The following is a 26803-nucleotide window of genomic DNA, read 5'->3' on the forward strand; positions in this document are numbered from 1 at the left end:
TTTCTTGATTTATCTGAAAATTCCTCATTTCAGTAGAATATTATCAATGGCATTTTGCAAAAAATGAAGCTTACTAACACATAATGCCTCATTTCTTATCACTGTTGTCGCCTTGAATGCAAAGTGCACACACACTTGTGCAGGCTAGGCCCTTTACAAAGCTGCCCATCCGGGTAGGTGAGTGGGGGCTGAAACCAGGTGTAGAAATCAAGCTCTGGCCGCATCCGTCACAAGGGGACACCTTTCTTAAAAAGCTCAAATGCTTTCATTGAAGGCAACTAATTTTCATAATTTGAATTCTCTTTATTATGCATAAAAGCTCAAAGAAAACTAGATACCATACAGGGAAGAGAGAGGAAGGAAGGTGGGTGTGATTATTAAAGAGTAACACAAGGGATCCTGGTAGTATAGAAACTACTCAGTAACTTGACTGTGGTGGTAGATACACAAATATATGCACATGTGATAAAATTGCATGGAACTTACATGCACACACAAATGAGTACAAGTGAAACAGGGAAAATCTGAATCATATCAATGTCAATAGTTTTGTTGAGATACTGTTCTGTAGTTTTTGCAAGATGTTATTTTTAGGGGCAACTGGGTACGGGGCATATGGGAGCCCTATTATTTCTTAGAACTGCATGTGAATCTACAGTTATCTCAACATAAAAAAGTTCAATTAAAAAAATAGATACTCCAGACTTCACAACAGGCTATGCCTTTAGTAGGGTGGTCCTCTTCCTCTTTATGGCAAAGCTTCAACTTTCTCAGCTAGTGGGAAAAGATGAATGACTTACCCTGTTTTATTAATAATAACATGACTTGGCCAGGACTGGAGGGAAATGATTCTTGATCACTGTCTGTGTGCATTACAATGACCTTATCACAAACATTTTTTTCCACTGACATTTAAGAGAGAATATAAATATGGGTGTGAATGTTTTAAGCAAGCCCCAAGAGACAGGAGCTTGAGATTACAAATCTTCAGAAGTGTTTTAATAGTCTGTCAAACTCAGTTGACAATGTTTTATCAATTATGGAAGCTATTTCCATAATGATAAAATTAATGGTCAAGAAGGAGATGGAGAATTTCTTTGACATCTAAGCATAAAATTCATCCCAGGGGTTTTACAGATAAATCAAACCCAGTGCTCCCTTTGTTAATGAAGAGAACCCATATCAAGAGGATACTTCAGTTCCAGAAACATCATTAGTAGGGAAGGAAATAATAGAGAAAGTACAGGGAAATGTTCCAGGATGTCAGATAAAAGGCAGCCTAGATTAAGAAAATATTAAATAGTAACTAAAATGAAATCAAACATCACACAAAACACACATCACTGTGGGGATGCTTGGACTACGGTTTCCATGCTCTTTGTATCTTTAGTTTGCACAAGAGACTTCAGGTGATGGAGAGAGACTCCCCGTTGAAAGAAGAGTGTATATTGTCTCCCTACCCATGCTTCCACAACTCCACACTCAGCCCATTTCTTTTTTTTTTTCTGGAGACATAATATCATAAGCACATAAACCATAAGCACATCTGAGAGCATATTAAGAAACCAGTTTTTAAATGTCGTAAGTGTGCCACGCACGATATGTCCCTCTCTTCACACCTTAATTCTGCCTCCTTTTATTCCACACCTATTATGTCTTTCAGATTTATTTGGTAACGTTCCACCAATGCTGGAGGAAACTTAAAGATGAGCCCCTTTATCCCTTAAATAGCTTTAAAGTCAAATAAATAAATATACATTAAATAAGTCTGACACAAAATAACATTTTTTATTTTCCCAAGCTACTTCAGAGAGGGATACTATCCCTCACATAGAAGGCGCTAAGTGCCCTTGCGCTTCTATAGTAAAACTGATAGTTTCGTCTATTATAGTTAATGCTAGCAATGAACTTGGCCAGGGGGTTTGTCCAGATCAAACAAACCCAGAGCCTTTCATTACAAAAATCTCATCAGGCACAGCTGATCCTATAAAAGGCTAATGGCAGGTAAGTTTCTTCCCCATCTGCCATCTCAGAATCATAGAAAACCTACATTTTAATCTTTGAAGAAAATGTTCCCTTATTATTTGAGAATAGTAGGGTTCAATGGATTGGTTTGGGACTATCTAGGGATCATCGGCAAGATAGTTCAACAAGGCTACTTTGTGATAAACTATTTTTCAGAGCCTTTGGCCAGGAATCATTTGTTTGTACCATGTAAGTTTTCCTTTATTTAGCCAATGGGGCTTTCTGGCTTTAAAGGCTTTTAAGGACAGGGATCATTTATCTTTGTATATTTTATAAGAATGAACCCCAGTGTCTAGAGTGGACCCAACTGAATTTCCGCCCAGTGTGATCGTGTTTCTCTCCCACACGGTGTTCACTGGCCCCACGTATTTACTCACACCTGTCAGTGGATTGATTCCTGTGGTTCTTCAGACATCAGGATAATGGCCAAAGTCCTCTGGGTCACTTTCCCAGCCCCGCATGATCTGCTCCTACCAACTTCTGTAGCCACACTGGCCCCTTGCCTTTCTTCCCCAAGCTCCTCAGCCCCATGGTAGAGCCTCACCGTGTCCTCACTGGAATCTTCCCTGAGCTCCTTGACCGGCTCATCCCCCACAAACGGCACTTAGCACATGCACCAATCCTGGACACCCCCATCAAGGGGTGATTTTCCATTTATTTGTGAGCTTTTAAAAATTAATTCCTGGCTTCTCCAGTAGACCGTAACTTTCCTGGTGACAGAGTTTGTTTCTTCCTCCTTTGCCATGAAATCCCCAGCACCTAGCACTGTGCCTAGCATATGGTGAGCATCCAGTAATGCTGGTTGAATGGATTCATGAATGCAGGATGCAAAAATATTTTACGGGTGGCCAGGTTTAGAAGTGGGTGGGTAGGAGAGAGAAGAAATAGAAGGGAGCACGGGAAAAGCAGAGAGAAAGAGAGACAGGGACTACAAGGTATAACCTAAGTATTTTACAAAAGCAAAGAAGGATCATATAATTACATCCCCAATACAAGAGAATGAGTTATACGATGTAAACCAAACCCATGTAAAGGTGCAAGAATAATTTCTCAGTTCGTTCGTTCAAAAAAATACGTCTTAAGCAGCTACCAAGAACAGTGCTCAGTGTTAGGGGCACAGCAATGGACCAAACACTCCAAGTTCCTGCTCTCAGGGAGCTTGAGTTCTATTTTTGAAAATATTTAATGTAGAAGCTGGTGCTAGAATATGTAGAAAAATAAAGGAGGATGAGAGGGAGACAGTACAGAAGGTGCTGTGTTAGATAGGGTGGTCAGGAAAGGCCTCTTTGATGGGGCAGTGATCTGAACGAGGCCAGGGAGGAGGCTTGTGAATCCTGGAGCAACAGGCTTCCAGGCTGAAGGAAGAGCAAGTTCAAAGGCCCAGAGGCAGCAGTGTGCTTGGTAGAGGAACAGTTAGAGAGGAATGCAAATACCTTCCCCAGATGTGGGGTTTTCCTCTTACTGCTCACCCATCGGTGCTCTCCTGCCTTCTCTGGGTAAGTTCTCCTGGGCCTGGTCGGGTGAGGCTCTGCTCCTTTAAGCCATGAGGGATCTCAGTTTCCTATATAAAGGGATCTAGCAACCAGGAGCTTTGGGGAGCCTCTTCTGCCTTAACTCTGCTTTTGTCTTAACTCTGACTTATTGGCCATCCACCTTTCTCTCTGGGCTGTTCTCATCTTGCCCTTTATGCCTGACTGCCTGCAGTGCCCTTGCCATCTCTTGACTGTGACACTCAGCCGACAGCTACCAGGTTGACCTGACCTGGAATCTGGTTCTCCACGGCATAGACCCCCTCTCGGGGGTGCTCCCTCAGACTTTATTAGGTTCCTGGAGCAGAGCCAGCATGGGTTAGCCATCAGCAATCCTTGCCAAGGTGTTACCTGATAGACTCTTAGTGTTAGTCCTCCAGAGAAAACATCACTGTCAGAAATATCTGAGTAATTTCCAAACCCAAAGGCATGCTTCTTAAAAGGGTGCAGAAGGTATTGCAATGCGAGGGAGGGGGTTGTCTCCGCTTAGCATGCTTAAGTCACATCCCTGATACAGTCTCTACATGATTGGAACATTGAACTTGTCTAGCAATGTCATTGACAGTCCTCTCTCTCCCAGGAGACGGAATTCAAGGCCACCAATGGCTCCCTATGTCTGTTCTGGATGACCCGTCTATAGAAGAGGGTGTGGAAACAAACAGTGCCACCCCTCCCTTAGAAATATACCTTAATGCTCAGTGACAATCTGGAATCTCACTGGCTGCTTTCTGCCTTTCCTCTGGAATTCAACAGTTGTTTGCATTTCTCTTAAGAAGATGCTGTTAATCTCAAGACATAAAAAACCATGCAGTTCCATGGTAGTTGGGCTTTTAACGAATACAACTAATCATTTCTAAGGGCTGGTGGAAAGGATTGTAACAAGGGTGTAGATGGAGAAAGTATGAAGCCACTGTTCTTTATTATTGCCCTAACGTGCTGTGAAAATAAACTCAAATATTGTAACAGATATAATATTGCCTTTTTCTGGGCTTGGATAGGACAGAAAGAATTCTTTTAAACTCTTAAAGGTTATTACAGGACCCAGTTTATAAGCACCAGCTATTACATTACAGGTGAGAACTTGGATTCTAGCTGCACGTAAGGTACAAGAGTGCATTTGAAAAGATAGCAGAATCCTCTTGTCATCTTTCTCCTAGCCGTAGTATATATTCCATGGTTAGTGATCATTAATTATCAAGTTATTGATAGAAAGTGCTTCTTTTAATACTTATTTGTTCAACCTAATAGTTGGTTATTTAAACAACAGTTTCTATTATAGGACTTACTAACTCATCGAACCAATATTTATTAAGCTTTGGCAAATGATACGTTATACTGATATCTATTCCTTTGTTCATATATCTAATTTGTCTTATTGAAAATATAGTGTTTAGAGATTAAGGGCCCTTAATAGGATCTTTCTTTGCTGTTTAACTCAAGACAATGATGAGTATCAATGACTACATATACTTTCTCTGATGAACAGAGAGAGAGAGAGAGAGAGAGAGAGAGAGAGAGAGGGTTGGTGGTAGGGGGGAGTATAACAGTAACTTAAGTAATAAAAGTTCCACATTTATGCATTCAGGTTATGATTAATTTATAAAACGAATGAATATGCATAAAAAACACAAAATATAAATGGGTTGAACTCTGTGGTGGGCATTCTCTCATTCTGGCTGCCCTTTCCTATTGGCACTCCAGTTTCCTTTGGGGGAATTATGAAATCTCAGGGCAAGTCTCCCAGGAGATCTCTGGTGTAAGAATCCCTTTGGCTTAAATTTGCCAGAACTTTTAGCCAAGAATCCCAACCAATGTATACTTAATGAAGAACAAGGGAAGGAAGGAAATAAATAGTGCTCAGAATTTCAGACCACATCTTATTGTCAATGATTAAGATACCGTATCTTAATGTCAATGAACATGGTGGAAATAAATGGGTTCATGCTTCATCTTAAATGTCTTTGGATGGAAAGTGCTTCATTAGGACAGCAGATTACTATAACTGACTGCTCACTGGGGTATGAAGAGGAGGAAAAAATCAATAGTCACTACCTTCCTTGGTCAATAGTGTTTTCTAAATCCCTATGTCATCTAAGCTGAGTTATTTCACTTTTTAAAACTGTGAGTCATGAACAAAAAAATTAGCATAAAGTAAGATGCTTCTAACATTAAGAAAAGTACTTCCTATTTATTCTCCTCTATTGTCTACTCATCAAAACCCTGTGTGTGCCGCCTCTCTCTGTCAAGGGGGGTGTGTTTCAAGATCCTTCCTGCACCATCAACAGGGCTGAATGACCTGGCACTGGGGCAGATCAGGGGTGGGATGGGGAATTGCTGCTCCCCTCCCACCCCTGCGGACTTAAATTTTGCCACAGAATCATCTTCTCCATGGGTTACTGAGATAATGAACTATTTCCTCATAGTATTCTTTGTTCACAATCCATGGCATGTTAGATGGAAAGGGTACTTCAGACATCATTTGGTCTAACCCTGTCACATTTTGGAGGAGAAAACAGAAGCTAGTGTAAAATAACACAGTTAATTTGGGTGTGAGAGGGCAGACTGGAGTTTTTTTCCTAGACATGACTTTAATCCTTTCATTGAAGCCATTGACTTTCTCCCACGGAAACCATTGTGAGGCACGGTGCTGTGGTCAAGTGCCCTACTTAATAAAACTGTACATTCGTTTACGACTGTAGGCAACACTGTCCAATAGTACTTTCTGCCATGATATAAATTGTCCACGACGATGCGACTAATGGACACTCAAAATGTGGTTGGTGTGGCGGAGAAACTGAGTTTTCTTTAACTTTTTATTGTGTGAGCACAGAGAGTTCCCTATATCTTTCTCCCAGCTTCTCCTGACATCAACAACTTACATAACCCATTACACTTGTCAACATGAAGAAATCAACCTTGATACAATACTACTAACTCACCTACAGGCTTTATTCAGATATCACCAGTTTCTTCTACTAGTGTCTGTTTTTCTGTCCTAGGATCCAATCCAGGATCCCACATTGCAGTTACTCATCGTGTCTTCTTAGTCGTGAAGGACTGAGTATTTAAGTTGATTTGATTTAAATTTAAATAGCCACATGTGGCTAGAGACTACTGTAAGAGACAGGGCAGCTGAGAACGTACAAAATACGTTCACGTCCGTTACTTTCTTTAATTCTGGCGACAACCCAAACCTATGACTTATCTCATCACATCACTGGTAAGTGGCAAAGTGGCTGAAAGCTTCCAGGGTTTTCTGACCCTCGGCTGCATGCACTTCCCACTATACCACAGCTGCTTCCCCACAGTGACACGTGTGACTTAAAACTCACAGGAGACTCTGATGTAACATTTATTACTAAGATATGTGGAAAAATCTATATGTCTTAGAACATCTTTTAAAAAGCAAACCGCCCTTTGGAGTGGAAAAGGTCTCAGTATTCTGGAAGAACGACTCCTCCTCTCTCTGACCTCGAGATAGATGTTGGATCCTAGACCCCAGTCTTGGGACCTCTTGTGTATTTACACACTCTCTCTAAGTGATCTCATTCAGTTCCTTGGCTTTAAATAACATTTATAAATTGATTGGCCCCACATTTATATCTCCAGGCCAAACCTTGCCCTGAAACTCCACCTGCTTCCCTCCCATAGTCATGGGAATGTCTCACGGCATCTCAGAGTGAGAATTTTGCATGCTCTCCGATGCCCAGTCCAGGCTTCGCCAAGTCTTCACAGCTCTGTATATGGCACCACTACTATTCATTACTCAAGCTGAAAACCTACAAGTCATCCTTGATTCCTTTCTCTCTTGTTCTCATTTGCAACATCCAAACCATCTGCAAGGGCTGTTTTTCTCCAACATGTATCCACGATCATCCACCTCCTTTGAAGCCTCATCTTCTCTTACCTGGGTTGCTGCCACTGCTGCTGATCGGTCTCCAATCAGACCTTGTAACTTCCCTCTTTTGAATCATCTAACAGCTTCCCACTGTCCTTAAAACAAACCCCAACCACCTCAAGATGTCTTTAAAGGTCCTAGACGATCCCCTGTCTACTTCTCCGATTTCATTCTCTGTACTCTTGATTCACACCTTTCCAGCCAAATCAGACTTCTGTCAAACCGAAAACTCAAACCCACCAAATAAGAACTCATCCACTTCAGGGCTTTGGCAGCTGCTGTTCCCTCTGTCTGGAAGTTGCACCTCCAGATCTTTGCATGGCTGGTTCCTGGTATTAGGGTCTCAGCTTAGCTGTCACCTTCTCACCGAGACCTTCCCTGACCGCCCACTCACTTTCTACAACATTGCCCCAATTATTCTCTCCGTAGCAGTTATCCACTCTCTGAAATGATCTTGTTTGTCCTTTGTGTTCCCTTGGTTATCTCCAACAGGGATGTCAGCTACCTGAGACCAGAGACCTCCCCTCTTTTGGGCACCGTATCTCCAGCACCTATAAATGTTTGGTACATGGTAGAACCTCAATAAATACCATTGAGTGAATGAATCAAAGAGGGCTCACACACCGACATTTATGTGTCAAGTCCATTCCTATTGTCTCATTAATGATTTTCTGAGTGGCATTCAGGGTCAGCCCATTATTGTGTGTCTCTCTCTGGGCCTCACAGTCACGTGGGTAACAGAATGACACACCAGAAGTCATAGCCATTGTGTTAGATAGGCTAGGTGAGGTGAGGCTGCAGTAACAAATACCCTGAAAACCTCAGTGGCTGAAGACAACAAAAGGTTTTTACTCACACAAACTCCATTGCAGGCTGGGCCACTCTCTAGGGCACCTCTTCTCCGTGAGGCATTTCCACTATCTAGACTGTTTTGATATTATCATGCTGCCATCATAATCCATGGCTCCCTGGTCTCCTAGCAGGCAAAGAGAGAGCTGGCAGGTCACACACCAGCTTCTGAATGCTTTGGCCCAGAAGCAAGAGACTCTTTTTCTTTCTTTCTTTCTTTTTTTTTTTTAAAGAAAGGATAATGGATGGATATTTACTGAACATTTAAAATATATGATACATTATGTTGCGTGTTTTTGGAACATCGTGGTCATTTATCACACAGCACCCACCAGCTTATACTTGAATATGACAGAAGGGATTTACCTGGTTAGATCTTAGCATCACTTTTAGGTTATTTACAGATAAGCTAAAATGCATATTAAAAACTGGTAATTTTTCTGGATATAAAATTATAAACCTAATTTATTAGCTATTTACCATTCTTTTCTTATAACTGGACATGGGAAAAGGGTGAACATCTTTGCCAGGTTAAAAGGGATTATAAAATGAACAAACACTCTTTTTGATCACAGCCCATTAGCCAGAGCTGCCCACAGGACTCTGCCTAATTGCAAGGGGGCTTGCAATATGGAGGCGTGAATGACTATTTGGTGAGGAAAATGTCTCTACAACAGTCCACCCTTGAACACACATAAACCAACTCACACCTGTCCAAGGGAGATTATCTGAAGTCCCACCTGGTCCAGCTCTAAGTCCTGGATCTGCAGGCGATGTGCTGTATGTAGCATCGCTTCTGGGTCAGGATAAAGCTCATGATGGTCCAGACCTGTGAACTAAAATGACAGATTATCTGCCCCCTCCCCGCATGCCCAATATACAATGGTGGTACAGGGATGGGGCAACCACAAATCATGCTCCCTTTTGGAAAAAAGAATATTGTAAGACATAACACAGTAGCTGGTCAATAACAGGGTTCAACCTCCTGCACTGTCGGTGGGAATGTAAATTGCTACAACCACTATGGAAAACAGTATTGAGGTTCCTTAAAAAACGAAAAACAGAACTACCATATGACCCAGCAATCCCACTACTGGGCATATACCCTGAGAAAACCATCATTCAGAACGAGTCAGGTACCACAATGTTCATTGCAGCTCTACAATAGCCAGGACATGGAAGCAACCTAAGTGTCCATCGACAGATGAATGGATAAAGAAGATGTGGCACATATATACAATGGAATATTACTCAGCCATCAAAAGAAACAAAATTGAGTTATTTGTAGTGAGGTGGATGGACCTAGAGTCTGTCATACAGAGTGAAGCAAGTCAGAAAGAGAAAAACAAATACCGTATGGTAACGCATGTATATGGAATCTAAAAAATAAAAAAAGGTACTGATGAACCTAGTTGCAGGGAAGGAATAAAGAGGTAAGCATAGAGAATGGACCTGAGGACATGGTGTGGGAGGGCGAAGCTGGGGCGAAGTGGGAGTAGCATCGACATATATACACTACCGAATGTAAAATAGTTGGCTGGTGGGAAGCAGCAGCACAGCACAGGGAGATCGGCTGGGTGCTTTGCGATGACCTAGAGGGTGGGATAGGGAGGGTGGGAGGGAGGCTCAAGAGGGAGGAGATATGGGGACATGTGTGTGCATATGGCCGATTTTTACTTTGTTGAGCAACAGAAACTAACACAGTATCGTGAAGCAATTATACTCCAATAAAGATCTATTTAAAAAAAAATAACAGGGTTCAAGATTCTTCACAGTGTGTGGCTCCACCTGTTGAAGTTTCTTCCTTCTTCATTATTTTCCTTGGTCAAATATGAAGTAGGTGTTAGGGGACACGTCCTGTTAGAGAGATGAATGGCTTTCTCAGCCCATTTCCTGCTTGCAAAATATTAAATCTCAAATAGATTCTTTTGAACCAATAGCAGTTTTCTCATCTCTCTGCTTCCAGTCAATTCTATGAGCCAGCAACCACGCCCATCGTTCTTTTAGAGAAATGATCCAATCTTTATTTCCTTGCTTTCTTACCTCCGTGGCCCTCCATGTCACAACTTCATGGTGCTTTTCTGCTTTGGTGTGAAAGCTACTCCTTTTATAGGCTTTTACCTGGAGTCTTTTTATCCAGCGGAAAGGTTTCATTGAGCACCATACCATTAGTCTGATTTTTTTCCCTCAGTTGCTTTGGATCTTTGTTGCTTGAATCTTTTCTCGGTACTATTAGGAATCAGGAAGTGGTCCCTTGACCAGCTTTATCAGGCCTCAAATTTTTGGAATGTATTTCCTTTCTTTTCTGCTTGTAAAACAGTCAGTTCTTTCTTGAGCTCATCTCTTTCTTCTTACACTTTGCCACACAGAGTCAATAGCAACCTCTTCCCCAGGAGCGGTAGGCTTACTACCCTGTGATCGCCTACATTTTGGTCTCCTACGTTCTTGCAGCCAATAGACTGCATAACAAGGAGGAGCATTTCCCCAAAATCTGACATTTGTTTCCTCACTGTCCACCGCTTAACCATTGAGGCAGTGCCACAGATTTCCATTTTGAGTTCTTTTGTTATGGCTGCACTCAGACTAGGTGATCTCCCAGATCCCTTCACACCGTAACGTTCCAAGATTCCAAGACGACGCACCTTGGTCTCTCCTACAGTAAAATCCTGTTGCTGGAACATTATTGAAAACCACTAGTGAACACTATTGAAAGCACATGCGTGACACTTATAAAGAAATCAGTATACAGAGTAGATACTGATGTGTATTTTCCTCCTACACTTGCCTTAAAAAGACAGAGCAGGAGAATAAAGAGGCAGTAGTGTGATCTCGAGTTGTAAGTCTTGTGTATTTTTGGTGTAATGGTATCATGTCAGTACAGTAAAGGAAGAACAAGAGACAGAGAGCAATGGAAAAAGCAGTTCAGCATGACAAGGGAGGGAGGAACAGAACGTTAAAGGGTGTAATTGAGAGGAATCTTCCTGTAGTCAAAGAGGGTGTGGTGGGCAGAGGCTGAAGGGACTCCACCTTTTTGAGTCTCTGGCAGCTGCTCAGGCAAGGAGTTTATAGCCAACTTCAGGAAATGACTCAAGAAAGAAGCAGGGTTAGCAATGAAAGCTCGGGGTTTTAGAGAGCACTGGTGATGCCAGGCTCCAACGACTTTCTTTAGGGGTATTTGAGATTCTGTTAATCCTGGGCTTTGTAAGAGCCGTAGGCAAGTTAAGGGATGGGACCATATGGTCATGGTGGAAGCTGGTGATGCAGTGAGAACAGCAGGGCCCAGGGGCTATTTGACTATGGGCAAGTTACTTAACCCTTCTGAGTGTTGCTTTCTTTCTTCCTTTGTAAAATGAGGATAATAAAACTACTTAGGTTGTGGTGAGAAATAAACAGGATAATGTACATAAATAGCATAAAGTTAGTACTCACCAATGGCCAGTGCTGGTGCTATTGATGACGCTAATGATGATGAGGCCTCGTAGGAGGTAAAGGAGGTTCTCAGCCTCGTCTGTATATCATAAGCACTGGGAGCTTTTAACAACCCACTGCCTAGGAGGCATCTCATCCATTAAATAGGAATCGCTGGGGGCAGAATCCAGATATTAGCCCTCTAATATCTCCCCAGTGGATTCCAACGTACAGTCAACATAGAGAGCTACTAGTTAAGGGTAACACCTCTAGAAAACAGGGATAACTTCTTAGGGTCAAATGCCTCTAAAAGTATTGTACATTAATTAGGCAAAATTTTAAGAGATAGCATTTCAGTGTGATGAGGATTGATCCACAGGAGTCATGGGTGTGGACCTATGCATTCATACAATCGTTTAACGAATGTTTACTCATTCCCTTTATTTATTTCCATCTGGCGAGTCCCGGGGATTCATAGATGAACAAGAGAGGGAAACCATTATTGGGAGTTAATAATCAAGTGAAAGAGCTCAGCAACAAATCAACCCCAGACTTGAACAGCGGTGGCTTCAATGATAGATGAGTCACAAAGGGATCTCAGCTATTTTTATCATGGCTAGTTTCTTTTAAAAGGAAGTACTGAAATCAGTACATCAAAGTTTTGTTCAGTTTGGGTGGTGAGTATGTTGGTAGTTGTTACGTTATTTTTTTTTGCACTTTTCTCTGTTTGAAATGTTTAAAGAAGAAACTGCTACGTTGTGCTAAGTGCCGTGATAGGGGTGAGATTGGGATGCAGTGGGAACACAGAGGAGGGCCACCCGTCAGCTAGCTCAGAGCGGGCACGGGGAGGGAAGGCAGAAGGTCATGGAAGGCTTTCAGGAAACCACTGGCACTTCTGACATGGGAAGGTGTCACAAGAGGATTTGCATTTTAGAAAGATGAATGGGGGAGAGAGCAGAGACATGCAAGCAGGGATATCATTAGAAGACCATTTGCTCCTGATGTGAACTTCATAAGGCCTAGACTAAGGCATTTCCAGTGGGTCGGAGGATCAGAGACCAGAGACATTCTGCAACGGATCGATAAAACTCAGCTACCAATTGAATGCGCAAGGTAAGGGAGAGGAAAGCAGGAATGCCTCATGAGTTCCTGGAGTGGGCTTTTGGGTAGACACAGTTCTCAACACCATTAACTCAGCTCTGGCTTTTAGAATGAGCGACAGATTAGAAAAGAAGGAGAGAAGATGCTGAGTTCTTTTGGGGGAACTGTGCTGCACCCAAGTGTCCACAGCAATAGAATATATGGCTCAGGAGAGAGGTCCATCCTCTCTCCTGTATATGAGTATAGATATGGGGCCTTCAGTGTACCGTTCATCTCTGGAGGCGAGGGAGTAGGTTCAGACAACAGAGTGACCAATACAGAGCCCTTGAACGCACCTGCTTTATAATCATGAGGACTAGGGTGAGAAGAAAATCCTTCCAGATGGGGCTGAGAGGAAGCAAATCAGACTAACAGAAGGTCAAATCAGGAAGGAGTTCTGACCCAACCCAAGTGAAGGTGTCAATATCAAGGAGAAAATAAAAGGTTAAAGAACAACAACATGGGGCTTCCCTGGTGGCGCAGTGGTTGAGAGTCCGCCTGCCGATGCAGGGGACACGGGTTCGTGCCCCAGTCAGGGAAGATCCCACATGCCGCGGAGCGGCTGGGCCCGTGAACCATGGCCGCTGAGCCTGCGCGTCCGGAGACTGTGCTCCGCAACGGGAGAGGCCACAACAGTGAGAGGCCTGCGTACCACAAAAAAAAAAAAAAAAAAAAAAAAAGAACAACAACATGGAGAAGTCAATAGGATACCCATGAAATCATCATTCAATATAGCAATTCATTTGCAGGCCAATGGTGATTACAAAAGCTATTTCAGGACATGAGATCGTAGAAGGTAAACTTGTAGCATGGAAGGTACTCATTAAACATTTGTTGGATTGAAATGCACTGGGTTCCTGCCATCATGGGACAGGCCCTGAGCCTTGAGGCAGGGGTAAGGAGATGCTGGAGAAGGAATGAGGTCTTTTATTGGGCTTCTCAGTTTGGCTTAGGACCAGGGGTTCTGCTGATGAATCTAGAGAGGAGCCGCCCTTTTGCCAGCCTGAGTTGAGTTGGCTTTTGCCAACATTCTACAGCTCTAATCCATTATCAGTAAGTGTCACCCCTTTGCCATACATAGAAGCCGTAAGGGCAAAGAAGACACCGTGGGGGCTGATGACTCAGGATGTTTGGCAATGGGATAAATGAGCATTTCACCTTTCCTGCTGATAGATGGAGAGCCCTTAAGGCTCTGGTTCTCCTACTAGATTTTTGTACAGCTCCAAGCATGCCACTGGTACCCACAACAAACCATTAATTAAAGCTAGCTTCTGGTCCAGGTTTGAAAAGACCAAAGTTGCCATATGGAGCTGGGTGCGTGTGTATGAGAGAGCTTCCCGAGGGAAGAAACCCTGTCAGCTCTCGGTTGCATCTCCCGAGTACAGTCCCTTGTTCCTGCCACCAGTAGACATTCAGAAACTATCTATTGGCTGATAGTTGGGAGGAACTGGGGTGGAATCTTCTGGCACTGTGAATTTCCTTAGTACTTTCTTCTGATTTGGGCCATATGAATTGTATCATCTAAGTTCAACCAGACACAGAATCAATACATTTATATATTGAGATTTATTACAAGGAACCGGCTTATAGTATCGTGGGAGCCAGCGGAGCAAGTCCAAAATTTGTAGGGCAGGCAATCAGGAAGAGAAGTTCACGAGCAGAGTGGGGCTGTGTAGGCAGGGCTGAAGCTGTTGTCCACAGGCGGGATTCTTCTCCAGCTCTCTCTCTCTCTCTCTCTCTCTCTCTCTCTCTCTCTCTCGCTCTCTCTCTCTCGCTCTCTCTCTCGCTCTCTCTTGCTCTCTCTCGCTCTCTCTCGCTCTGTCTCTCTCGTCTTGGCCCTGCTTTTAAGGGCTTCCAACTGATTAAGTCAGGCCCACCCAGATTGTCCCTTACTTAAAGCCAACCGATTAGTGACTTTAATGACATCTGCAAACGCCCTTCACAGTACATCTAGATTAATGTCTGATGGAATAACTGGGTACTTTAGCTTAGCCAAGCCGACATCAAAAAAGCCATCACATGGGTTTAAGAATGTGTTGGAGATGCTGTGGATGAGTAAAGAAAATAGGTGGTTGGGGTGTGTGTGTGTGTGTGTGTGTGTGTGTGTGTGTGTGTGTAGATGGAGCTGGGGGGCGGGGAGGTGAGTACCAGAAATGGTGGGACCTCCTTGCTCTCCTTTCTAAATCTGGGGTCTTAGGAAAGTCTGTTTGGGGTGCATTGGTGACTAACATATAGCTCAGGGAAGCCATGACCTCAGCTTCCATCACCTTGACACACTGGGGAAGAGCCCAGTCCAGTGTATTAGGTAGGTGGTGGGCCACCAGATCCACGCCCACCTTGCTTTCTTCCTGGCCAAAGGCACGCAGCTGCTCTGTGTTTTCCCCCCACGGCTCCCCGCGCCGGGTGAATCTCTCCATAGTGCTGCCAGAGGGCGCGCGAGCAGAGGAAAACGCCGCGGGGCTCCAGGAGAGGCCAAGATGCCGGTGCTGCGACGCCGGCGAATCTGGGGCGGTGACCCGGAGCCCCTGGCACTCATACCTCTCCTTCCCCAGGACCCCTATCAAGGCTGCCACCCTTTATGTGCATGTTTCAGGGAGGGGCAGACGGGACTCCTGGGAGCTAAGAGCTAATAGATTTGCTTTCCTTTGTAAGGGATGGGAAGGGGCGCTTGCTGGGGAGAGGCGGCGGCCCCAGGACAACTGAGGAGAGACCGGAGGTATCTCCTGCCTCATTTGTCAAACTGTCGGCCCCTACCTCCTACTCCTGAACCCCGAGGGCAGAGTGTCTCAGTGCTCGGGGCGTCGGAAGGCCCCCTGTCCCGAGAGCAAGGCACCTGGCTTCCGCTCCCCTCCCATGGGTGCGCAAGGACACCTGGACGCAGGCCAGGTGGCCGCGCGCAGCCGGGCTGCTGCAGAGTTGCAGCCCGTTCTGCATCTCTCTCCTACGTAACTGCGCCTCTCACCAGCAGTGCTACTCCCTTAAAAGTCAGGGGCCCAAGGCAAAGAGGCAGTTCTTTTCCGTAGTTTTGGGGGTTTTGTCTTTAATCTTAGGATTAAAAAGGATGTCTGCCGCAGCTGACTAATGTCACCCATCTCTCCCTTCTCCTTCCTCCTTAAAAACGCAGTCTTAATGAAATGCTTTTAAAAGCAATATAGGTTTTGAGGGAAAGAAAAATCACTAGAGGACTTCAACCAAGGTTTTAATGCAACGGCATTATTAAAAATAATAATGGGCCTGGGATTTTGCAATTCTCAAGGGGGGATGGTGAGCAAGGACAAATAGAGTAGATCAGACAGTTGGAAATTAGAGAGTGGCTGCTCTGCTCATAATTTGCACTCAAAGCACTCATAATTCGCACAATAGGGACATTTAAACACTCGGCGAGCCTGGGCAATAAACACATTTCTCACTCAATCATAACCGAGGTCAGGGAGGGAAGCCGCGGTCTTCTTTTCTTGTCTGATGTAGGAACCTCGTGGCCTCAGCTTATGTGTGGTTTTGGAAAACTCTGACAGGAATGAGTGTCTGGGAGACTTCTCAGTTGTCAAGAAGCTTCTTATGTTTCCTGAAGAAACTCAACCTAGATTCATTAAGCCATGTCACAGAGCAAAGAGAATTAAATATTTTTTTAAGACTGCAACTAATCCTGAAACTTAAATATAGGGGTAAGAATCCTACATATGAAAGGTCTATGAAATTTGTACAGGAAATGTGCAAAGATGTTGTGTTTAAATATCCTTAGATGAGAAAAAAAATTGGGATCCCACCCCCCCAAAACCCAAATGATTTTCAGCCATCTATTCCCAATCCTCTCCTCACAGACTTCAATTAAATAAAATAACATCTTTTTGAGTCATTTAGGAAAATATTTATATATCAGTGAAATCAAGGAGATTCTTTGAGAGATGTTGCTAATATATATTCGAGTAAGGCCAAACCTTGTATTTATGCTTTTTTTTTTCGTTGAAATTGTAGGCTCATATTAAGGATTTTCCCTCCCTTTAAAAACATCAACACAGTGCCATAACTTCCTTTATTTGCAATCAGTATATCCCATGGTTAACAAAGAACTTTTTAAAGAAAACAAGTGCCCTAATGAAATTCAGTACTTCTTTATAAAAAGAAAGAAGGATCTTTTATATGCACTTTTATATGCACTAAATATATAAGCATAGTGTGTACCTGGTAAAGTTGATTTCTGCTGACAGGGTAACTCAGGTAAATCAACGTAAGAGTCCACAGCACATTATAGGGTACAGTTTATTGGGTTTTACCTTCAGGTAAAGACTTCTATTAAGAATGTACAAGTGCCTGCATACCTAGTCTGCCTTGTTTTCCACAGTGCTGTATACATACTCTCTTTAAAAAAAAATTTAATCAAAGCTTGCTCTATTGAATACATTTAATTGGAATCCAGTAGTTAAAAAATATAAAAATTTACTGCTGTAGAAAAGTTTTGATTAGTACTTTCCATTAGCAAATGTTGTTGAGTAAACCCTCTAACAGTCTATTTGCATTCAGACACGAATTGACTTAGCAAAACAGGTGATGCTTTCAACTGTACAAATATATTATTTCCCATAAATATTCCTAATGAAAGAGGTGGTCTGTTTCAGAGGAAGTAACTGCAAGGAAGACTTTTAAATAATAATAAAAAAAATTGTTCCCAGCCCTGATAAGTACGGGCATGAAGTCTTGAAGGGTGAGTTATTAGGTGTGGAAAGGCAGCGTCTAGAAACCTCTCCCACGTACATTTTAAAGTAAGCTGCCCTAAAGCATGGCAGAAAGCATCTGGGAAGCACTGCCATTCTCTTATGTCAGAATCTCGCCCTTTCTTTCCCCACCCCCATCCCCTCAAAAATGAACTGAAATACAAAGAAAAGGTGTTTTACCCTAATGAAACGTTTGGGGAAGATGAGAGTTTATGCTGGAATTCCTTGACTTCATGGTGCTAAAATTTTTTAAATAAATAAAAGAAAGAAAATATTCATACTTTTAAACAAAATTAAAATGTAAAAATAGGTTCAATTATCAGAATTTTTGGATTAATCTTCCTTTGATATTTAAATAGCAATTTGGACTTCATTTGTTAACAACGAAAATAGAAATAAGACTGAGGTTTGAAGGGGCATTTTTGGTGCCCCTGTCCCATTTATGATTCTCCAATTCAAGAAGGACTGCATTTCTCTTAGTTGTTTGTCTAAATCTGGAATCAAGATGGGAATAGTTATACCACTGGCTATTTTCTAAGTAACAAGTCAGTGTTAGTGTTTCATAGATGACAGACCTCTGACTTCACACAATGAAGCCTGAAAAAAACCCCACGTGCCATGGCCAGAGGTCTGAATCTAGACTTTCCTGGTACATCATTTCAGACTGTTCTTAGAGTTGAGTGCATAAATATCTTCCTTTTTTTTTTTTTTTTTTTTAGTATTGCTATGTTTTGGTAAATTCCTAGCTACTTAATGCTGTGTGTGTGTGTGTAAGTGTGAGTTGGGAAGTGGGGCAAAGAAGACAGAGCAACAGGGGGGAAAAGGAAGAAAAAGAACTGGGGAGGCAGAAAGCCTCTGCTTTGGGATAAGAATATTACATGTTCTTTTCTACTATCTTATTCACAGTGAATTTAAAGAAGGATATTATTTAACGAAGTGAATCCCTCCTTTCTTTTTCAAAACTGGTCACAGTTATTTCTGTTTCATTATTGTTTAGATGTAATGTTTCTGTTCTATGGCTTATACTGTGTGCATGATACACACACACACAACTTTTCTTTCTCTTTGAATATCATCACTGTTGGCTGACAATGAAATTGTGAATAACATCTTATTCTTTGTTGCATCCCAATGTTATTTATTTGCAAATTTGATACCTCTATATAATTAATGTAATTCAATGAGCAGCAAACAATACCAATTACAATGCTGTGCATGAAAAGAATGTGACACTATAAGAATACTTTGCAGGAAAATGACATTTCTTATTAGAATTATTTGATTTCATTAGGATGAAAAGAAAATGTTAGTATAATCTAATCAAATAGTAAGCAGTCAGGAGAAGCAAAATATGTAAAAGAATCTCAATTTTCAGATGAAATGTATTTGATTACTATTCGTTTGACGTTCTACTACCAGTTTAAATTTTGTTAATTAAATCTGAAGTTGGGCTTCCCTGGTGGCGCAGTGGTTGAGAGTCCGCCTGCCGATGCAGGGGACACGGGTTCGTGCCCCGGTCTGGGACGATCCCACATGCCGCGGAGCGGCTGGGCCCGTGAGCCACGGCCGCTGAGCCTGCGCGTCCGGAGCCTGTGCTCCGCAACGGGAGAGGCCACAACAGTGAGAGGCACGCGTACCTCAAAAAAAAAAAAAAAAAAAAAAAAAAAGAAGGATGCAGTTTGTCTCCCAGAAGACACAATCCAAATGGCTCTTTTACGAAAGTTAAAGAATTACTTGTTGTTTAATAGGTCTTTCTTTCTTTCTTTTTTTTTTTTTTTTTTGCGTTACGCGGGCCTCTCACTGTTGGGGCTTCTCCCGTTGCGGAGCACAGGCTCTGGACGCGCAGGTTCAGCGGCCATGGCTCACGGGCCCAGCCGCTCCGCAGCACATGGGATCTTCCCGGACCGGGGCACAAACCCGTGTCCCCTGCATCAGCAGGCAGACTCTCAACCACTGCGCCACCAGGGAAGCCCTAATAGGTCTTTCTTAATAAATAACTTTCCAAAGATAACTTCCATTCAGCTCCTAAAGACATTTTACAAGTTCTGAATTTGTGGGATTTGAATTAATAAAATGTTTCTATAACATATCCAAAAACTGTTTAGGTTGAGAATTTAAAAACACCCTGGATATGTGGTCTCTTCATTCTTTATTGCCAGCCTTATATCTTGAATATCTCTTTATCACCTCTAGATTTTTTTGCACTGTCTTCCCCTGTAAAAGTGTCTTTGAGGGCAGACACCTTCCTAGCCATCCCAGATTCTTCAGTGTTGAATGACAGAATGAGATAACACAGTTTAGAAATGTGCTAAGAATCCACATTTTAAGGAAAAATATTATAATTGAAAATCTCATTATTTTTAGTACAACGTAATAGATATTCTGAATTAAAATAAAGTCACACCATAAATAAAAGTGTAAAGAAGAAAATAAATATCCCTCATAATTCCACCCAAAACTCAGGCATAAGCACTGCTCCAGTTTGACACATACACTATTTTGACATATGTTTGTCCAGATATTTTTCTGTGGATCTACATGCACCTTTAAAAAAACCAAAATATGCATTATACTATACAGTCTAATCTACTTTTTCACTGAATGTATCACGAGCGTCTTTTGCTATGGATAAATACAGAGTCATCGCCATTTTAAAAAGCTTTCGAGCATTACACCATATAAATATATCAAAATTAATTCAACTGACTTTCCAAAGTTAGCCATTTATGTTGCTTTCGGGTTTTTTTTTTTTTTTTTTTTTGGTATGAAATGCAATTTTAAGACAGTGACTTTGTGCCTCATCTCTCCCCAGAAAGGACCAGTTTAAAAAACTCCATGCAAACAATCAAGAGGCCATTTGTGGTCACATCATTGTTCTGTTTTCCTAGATTGTTCCAAGGATCTTCTTCTGAAGGTGTATAGTTCTAAAGTAAATTCAATTTCTTTAATGTTTGGAGTGTCGAGAAAAGAAATCATGGAACACATGGGTTCTGCTTGCACTCCTCATGAGTCTTGGATTAAGACAATCTGCCTATACAGAAAACATAGCACTAAGCAAACTTACACGAAATGATCAGAAAATACTGACAATTTGAGATTTCAGCGAAACCTCAGATTACTATACGAAAAAATCTATTTCTAAAATCAATTACCTTTTATGCAGGCAGCGCTGATGAAGTTTAAGAGAAGTGAAGAAAAACCTATTCTTTACTTAGAAATGATACATGATGGATATAAGGGACTTTTCAAAAGAATTAATGTTTTGAGGGTGTCCACATCACACAATGATTGCTTAAAAAATCAAGAGAGCAAAAAGAAAAATGAATGGCTAGAACTTTTCACTAACTGCCTTTATTCTTTATCTCATCCTACAGGGCCTTGGAAGAATAACAGAACTGCTCTACCCTTTCTGCTCATTTCCTGTCACAGGAGGTGTGATTTTTTCAGTGGTGGTCTCCATTGTCATTCACCTATGGCTGCTAGATCAGAAGATTGACATTATCTAGAAATCTATGGAGTAAAAGGCATCCAAGACCCACTCCCTGGGGATGGTGTGCCAATAAGGGTACAAAAAATAAGGGAAGTGAGAATCTCTCATCAGAACTCTGTTCATTGTGTACAGAAGGTTCTAAAAAGAACAGGAGTGTTTCTGAGTGTCCCTGAGTGGACATAAATTCTAATGCCTCTATGGAATTTTCTTATTTCTTTGACATCCAGCGATAGGCTGGATTAAAACTCTTGGCCCTAAATGAGAATCCAGCCTTCTGTGGGGTGGGGACGGAGGCTGAGTTCTCTCTGCCTCGCTGCTTTCTCTCTCCGTCATCTCCACTGTCATACTGCCTGGTATGTCAGGCCACATTTGGCTTGCCATCATGAACATGATGACTGTAGCCCAGGGTTGTCTGAATAACATCTTTCTCTGTCATATTTTGATAGTTCCCTACTGTTTTTCTAACACAGATGAGGAAGGGTGAGCCTCTGAGGGGAAGTTACTGTTTCTTTCTTGAGATGCTCAGGGAGGACGAATATGGGCCAGGGTAGGGTGAGGACCTGGCTGAAATCTTGGCGAGAGCCTGCGCGGGGATCCCACCTAGAAGCTGACAGAACACAAGGTCCTGGTCTAAGCTCTTCTGCAGATGTAAGCCATTGTCTCCCAGTTCCAGCTGATCCGGCTTTAGTGGATGAAATGGCACCTTTCCCTTAGGAACCTCCATTCCTGAAATTTCACTCAAGAGATATGCTGCTTGTGATAACAGGGTGTAAGAGAAGACAGCTTTTTACACGACTCCTTGGGTGACCTCTGACACAGGAGACATACCCACAATCCTCTCTTTGCCAAGAGCAGGCTCCTGGGAGGACAGGATCCCCTCCTTGTTTGTGGTGACCACTAGTGCCCTGCGGAGAGCATGGAGACTGGTGTGGGGAGCCCAGGCCCGTGGCCTGGGAGCGTATGGGGAAGAGCTGATGTGGGCGGCAGAGCTGCCGACGCGGTTATTTATTATTTCACTGAATTACTGCTGAGTGACAAGGGCTCCTCGCGTCCTAGCGGGCTGGCATCCGTGGAACATATTTTTAACATGAATCGCAAAAGAAATAACAAAAATATGAAATGGCTAATTAGAGAGCCATTTCACAAAGGTCCTGCCTGATGACAAGTTTTTTGGTCAGTGTTGCCATTTGCTAATTTCCAAGTGGAGTGAAATCAGAGTCCATGAATCCAGGACTCAAAGCTGGGGCTGGGGCTGGATGAGGGCAGGAAAAGAAGACAGCTGAGCTGTTGAGTCTATTTTCCCACCTTCCTAATGTATTGGGTGAGTTCATTTCATTTTGGAAAGCTCTGTGGGGCACCTCAGTGTTTGGTGGGAGATGTGGACTTAAAGTCCCATAGCAAGTGATTCCAACCTACTCTGCTATTTCTAAGACTAAACTAGTCCCCGCTTAATGTAAAACTCAATGCCCTTGGGGCTTCCCTGGTGGCACAGTGGTTGAGAGTCCGCCTGCCGATGCGGGGGACGCGGGTTCGTGCTCCGATCCGGGAGGATCCCACATGCCGCGGAGCGGCTGGGCCCGTGAGCCATGGCCGCCGAGCCTGCGCGTCCGGAGCCTGTGCTCCGCGGCAGGAGGGGCCACACCTGTGAGAGGCCCGCGTACCGCAAAAAACAAACAAACAAATCTCAGTGCCCTAAGCTGATTTTTCTCCCTCTTTCATATTAACCATGCATAAAAACTTGAGTGACTCTTTACCTACGGTGCAGTGAAGTATTACAGTATTCGCTGGGAGATTTTTTTTTTTTTCTTGCGGTACGCGGGCCTCTCACAGGTGTGGCCCCTCCTGCCGCGGAGCACAGGCTCCGGACGCGCAGGCTCGGCGGCCATGGCTCACGGGCCCAGCCGCTCCGCGGCATGTGGGGTCCTCCCGGACCGGAGCACGAACCCGCGTCCCCCGCATCGGCAGGCGGACCCCCACATCGCAGGCAGACTCTCAACCACTGCGCCACCAGGGAAGCCCCCGCTGGGAGATTTTAAAAGCCTTCAAAGCAGGTAATCATGCCTCTGGGGTCACATGAGTGATGAATACCCAAGTCTTTATTAACCTGTGTGTGAGTATACCTTTAGAATTTATAGCAAAGATGAAAAATGGTTGGAAAGTGTTTTCTCCATTATTTGACAGGCTAACACTTAAACAGCTCTTTTACTTGGAGGTTGGGCACGGGGAAGACAACACCCAGGGTAGCTTCCACAAAAGATCTTTTACGCATTAGGAATATTATGAATTGCTGTACTGTTTGCCTTTGACCTACATAAAGGGAGAAGATCAGTCCCAGAAGTAGAATGGAAGTACACATGAAACAGCAGAGAACACAAAGGGACTTGGGTTTCTCTTTCATCTCGATATTTATGGCATAACAAGATGACAACCTACGTCATGTTAGGATTCTGTTTCCCTAAGCATCGTGTACCTACCTTAGAAGCTCTGTATTTCAGTAAGTGCTTCACTGCACACACAAAAAAACGATCCCCAAACCTAGTGGCTCAAACCAACCGTTTTATTTTACTCACAGTTTTGTGGGTCGGGCGTTCCGGAAAGCATTGGTTGGGCAGTTCATCTCTGGTCTGCATGAAGTCAGCTGGGACTGCTGGGGCTGGAGGATCTTTTCCAAGATGGCGTCTTCATTCATGTGTCTGGAAAACCCTGGGCCTCTCTCCTCCTCCTCCTTCTTCTTCTCTCTCTCTCTCTCTCTTTCTCAAAATCTCTCTCTTCTCTTCCTATGGCATCTCATCCTCCAGGGCCTCTCTATGTGGATGTGCCTTGGCCTTTGCACAGCACAGTGGGCTCCTGGGGAGGCACGCTTCTTACATGGGGGCTGGCTTTTAAGAGGTAAGAAGTGAAAGAAGCCAAGCCAGTGAAGGCCTATGCCTGGGACAACCTCAGTGTTACTTCAGTGCAATTCTACTGGTGAAGGCAGTTCCAGGGCTTATTCACGTTCAAGGAGTGTGGATACAGATTCCTCCTTTTAACGGGAGATGGCCAAGATCATGTTGCAGAGGGGTATGTGGGATGGGAGATACTGTTGTCACTTTTAGAAACTATAATCTGTCACAGTGAAAAATAAATGTCTAAAGGCTATGCTTGAGAAAGTTTTGTTGTTGTTAGGACATAACCTATAAAGTCTTCATTTTCCATTCTGATATCCGGGGCTGAATTTCTGTTGTAAATCTTACTGCTTTGGAATCTGTGCCCATTGGGAGTCTCCATGCAGGTCACCCCTTCTCAAGCATCCCCTCCTCTGTGAAGCACACCAGGCAGATTGTCATGCCTCTTCCAGGGCTCCAGCGCTGGGCTCACCTCTGTTATATCACCTGTCAGCCTGTTCTCCTGCTACCTGTCCATCCTCACTGATGGTCTGTGAATTGAGGCAAGAGCTGTATTTTATTTATTTCTAGGATTTTTAACTGAGTGTTTAGTTTTTTAATTTTAGCTCAGTTGAATTATGTTGATTGACTTAATAAATGAATAAATGTCACCCTGATTCCAGGAACTTGGCCTTGTAGGTTCACTAAAGAACCAGTAAAAGAAAAACCTGAGGACAAGGCCAGGAAGACTTCTTCCTCCTTGGAATCTGGGGTTAACCAAGTCCACACCTTCTTCAACTGCTAACACCACTGATGAGAGAAGTTGAAGAGCTGTGAATAGCAGCTAACTAGCCTATTTATTTCTAGAATATAGGATTTAATTAGACACATTCTCTTCAACAGCTCTTACCAATCAAAGGATTAGAACTGCTCTGGGTGCCAAGCACAAGCTCTACAGAGGAAATGATCTGGAAGAAAAATAATTTTCTCCACCTCGAAAATAGGAGTAGGAAAAATATGAAAACAAATATTTTTGGTCTCATATTTAGTAATTTTTAAATTCCATACTCAGGTCTCCAGTGTCTATTTCTTTCCTTTAGATTGAATGTCATGTTTACTCAGAGGATTTTAATGTAATTTGGGGGATGTTTTAATCCATTTCTGCAGCTTATCACCTTTGAGGTTTGCCCAGTGTCTAGAATGAAGAGTGTATTTGCTAAATTGAGGAAAATGTAGACAAATGTTTGTGCTTGCTAGCCGGTAAACAGATTGGGATGCCCAGATCACAAGAGCAAGTTGTCAGTCTACTCTAAGCAGTACCCTGCAGCCACGTCTGCGGGATCACGAGAGGGTCTAACCCAAGTGGAGACTTAGGAGGTTCCTCCCAGCTTCAACAAGTCACGTGCTTCTCTGGCAAAGAGGCAACTATTGGGTCAGAATCAGAAAATGGCTGATTTGGGAGAAAGTGACTCACTGAATCAAAGGGATGAAAGCACTATTAGTGTAAAATGCAAGCCAGGGAGCCCAATTTGACGGTCTGAAGGAGCACGTCAGTGTGGAGTGGGAGTAGAGAGCTCTGCTGGACTCCTGGAATGGCTCTCCCAACGCAGAGTTAATGCCCATCACCAGAGAAATGGCCGGGAGCTGTGCTGTGTGTTTCCATCTACATGTGCTTTTAAGGGGGCTTGCAAGTTACATGTTCTTCATATGACTGATGATTTCACTAATTGCCTGAGGTCACATGAGAAAAATGAAGGCCTTAGGCTGGACATCACTGGACAAAATATTCTTGTATGTGGATATCAGAGTCCTTAGGTAAAATTTTTATTTTGGGTTGGGGCTAATTGTGTGTGTGTGTGTGTGTGTGTGTGTGTGTGTGAAAGAGAGAGAGAGAGGAAGCAGGAGACAAAGAATGTGTATATCTGACACTATTATAGAAGTCATGGCATATATTCAAGCTCTGCTGAGCTCTTTCTCAGTGCTAAGTAAACTTAGTGCCAAGCCATATGGGATTATAGAAATGAGTAAAATACAACACTGATCCAGTAGATACCATCGTCTAGTGGGAGAGACAACACAATAAATATTGATATGAAGCACAGTGTGTGCCATGATAAAAATAAGATTAAAGCGCTGTGAGAGGATGGTAGAGGGATAGATGCATTTTAGTTGGCAATATCTTGGAAAAGCTTTGTGGAAGAACGAGTAGCGGCAGGGGCTCAGAGGATGAGTGAGCTGGGCAGGCTCACTCGTGGTGGAGGGCTCAGTGGAAGGATTCCTGAGGAACCGTCATCCAGGAGAAGGTTCAGGCCTTGTGTGGGGAAAGGCATCACTGGGGTGGTGGGGGCAGAGTGTGGAGTGGGGAGGAGATACAGAGGATGTGGGAAGATAGAAGGAATGGGTAGTCTGAAGCGATACTGTGGAATCCTATCGATGCATCAAGTTACTAAATCTGGACTTGGCTTGTTTCCCAGTGAAGAGCCATTGAAGATGTATGAGTTGGGGCAGGAGTGTGTGTGCGAGTGAGTGTGTGTGTGCGCACGTGTGTCTGCACGCGGGAGGGAGGGAGAGCAGGAGAGAAGGAGGAGGGAGGGAGAGGCAATCTGTGCCTTAAAAAGGAAGTGGGTTGGCAGTTGGGGCAATGCAAGGACATGAATGGAAGCAGGGAGGCCTGTTAGCAGGGGATTGCAGTGACCCAGCTCAGAAACAATGCGGTCTACAGGAAAGACGAGGGCATGGTGAAGAGGAGGTAGATTCGGGTTTTATTATGAAGGCAAAGTAGCCAGGGTTTGCCAAATAATTAGAACTGAGGGTTACAGATGATGGTGAAGGTGTACAAAATAGGTACAGGGGTTCCAGGGCACCAGGCTGGCTTGGGATGGGGAAGG

At 43.3% G+C, this 26803-nt stretch overlaps 1 protein-coding gene across 1 annotated transcript in view; it reads left to right on the top strand.

The window, feature by feature from the left end:
* The window catches only part of TRIL (TLR4 interactor with leucine rich repeats), a 99855-nt gene that overhangs the window by 66957 nt on the left and 6095 nt on the right, over window positions 1-26803 (top strand). The window contains exon 3 of the transcript XR_004351463.1: window positions 20936-20993. The gene's annotated coding sequence lies outside the window, so the exon portion shown is untranslated. The remainder of the gene's footprint in view (window positions 1-20935; window positions 20994-26803) is intronic.

This window comes from Phocoena sinus, chromosome 9, assembly GCF_008692025.1.
Source record: "Phocoena sinus isolate mPhoSin1 chromosome 9, mPhoSin1.pri, whole genome shotgun sequence".
NCBI classification, from domain to species: domain Eukaryota; kingdom Metazoa; phylum Chordata; class Mammalia; order Artiodactyla; family Phocoenidae; genus Phocoena; species Phocoena sinus.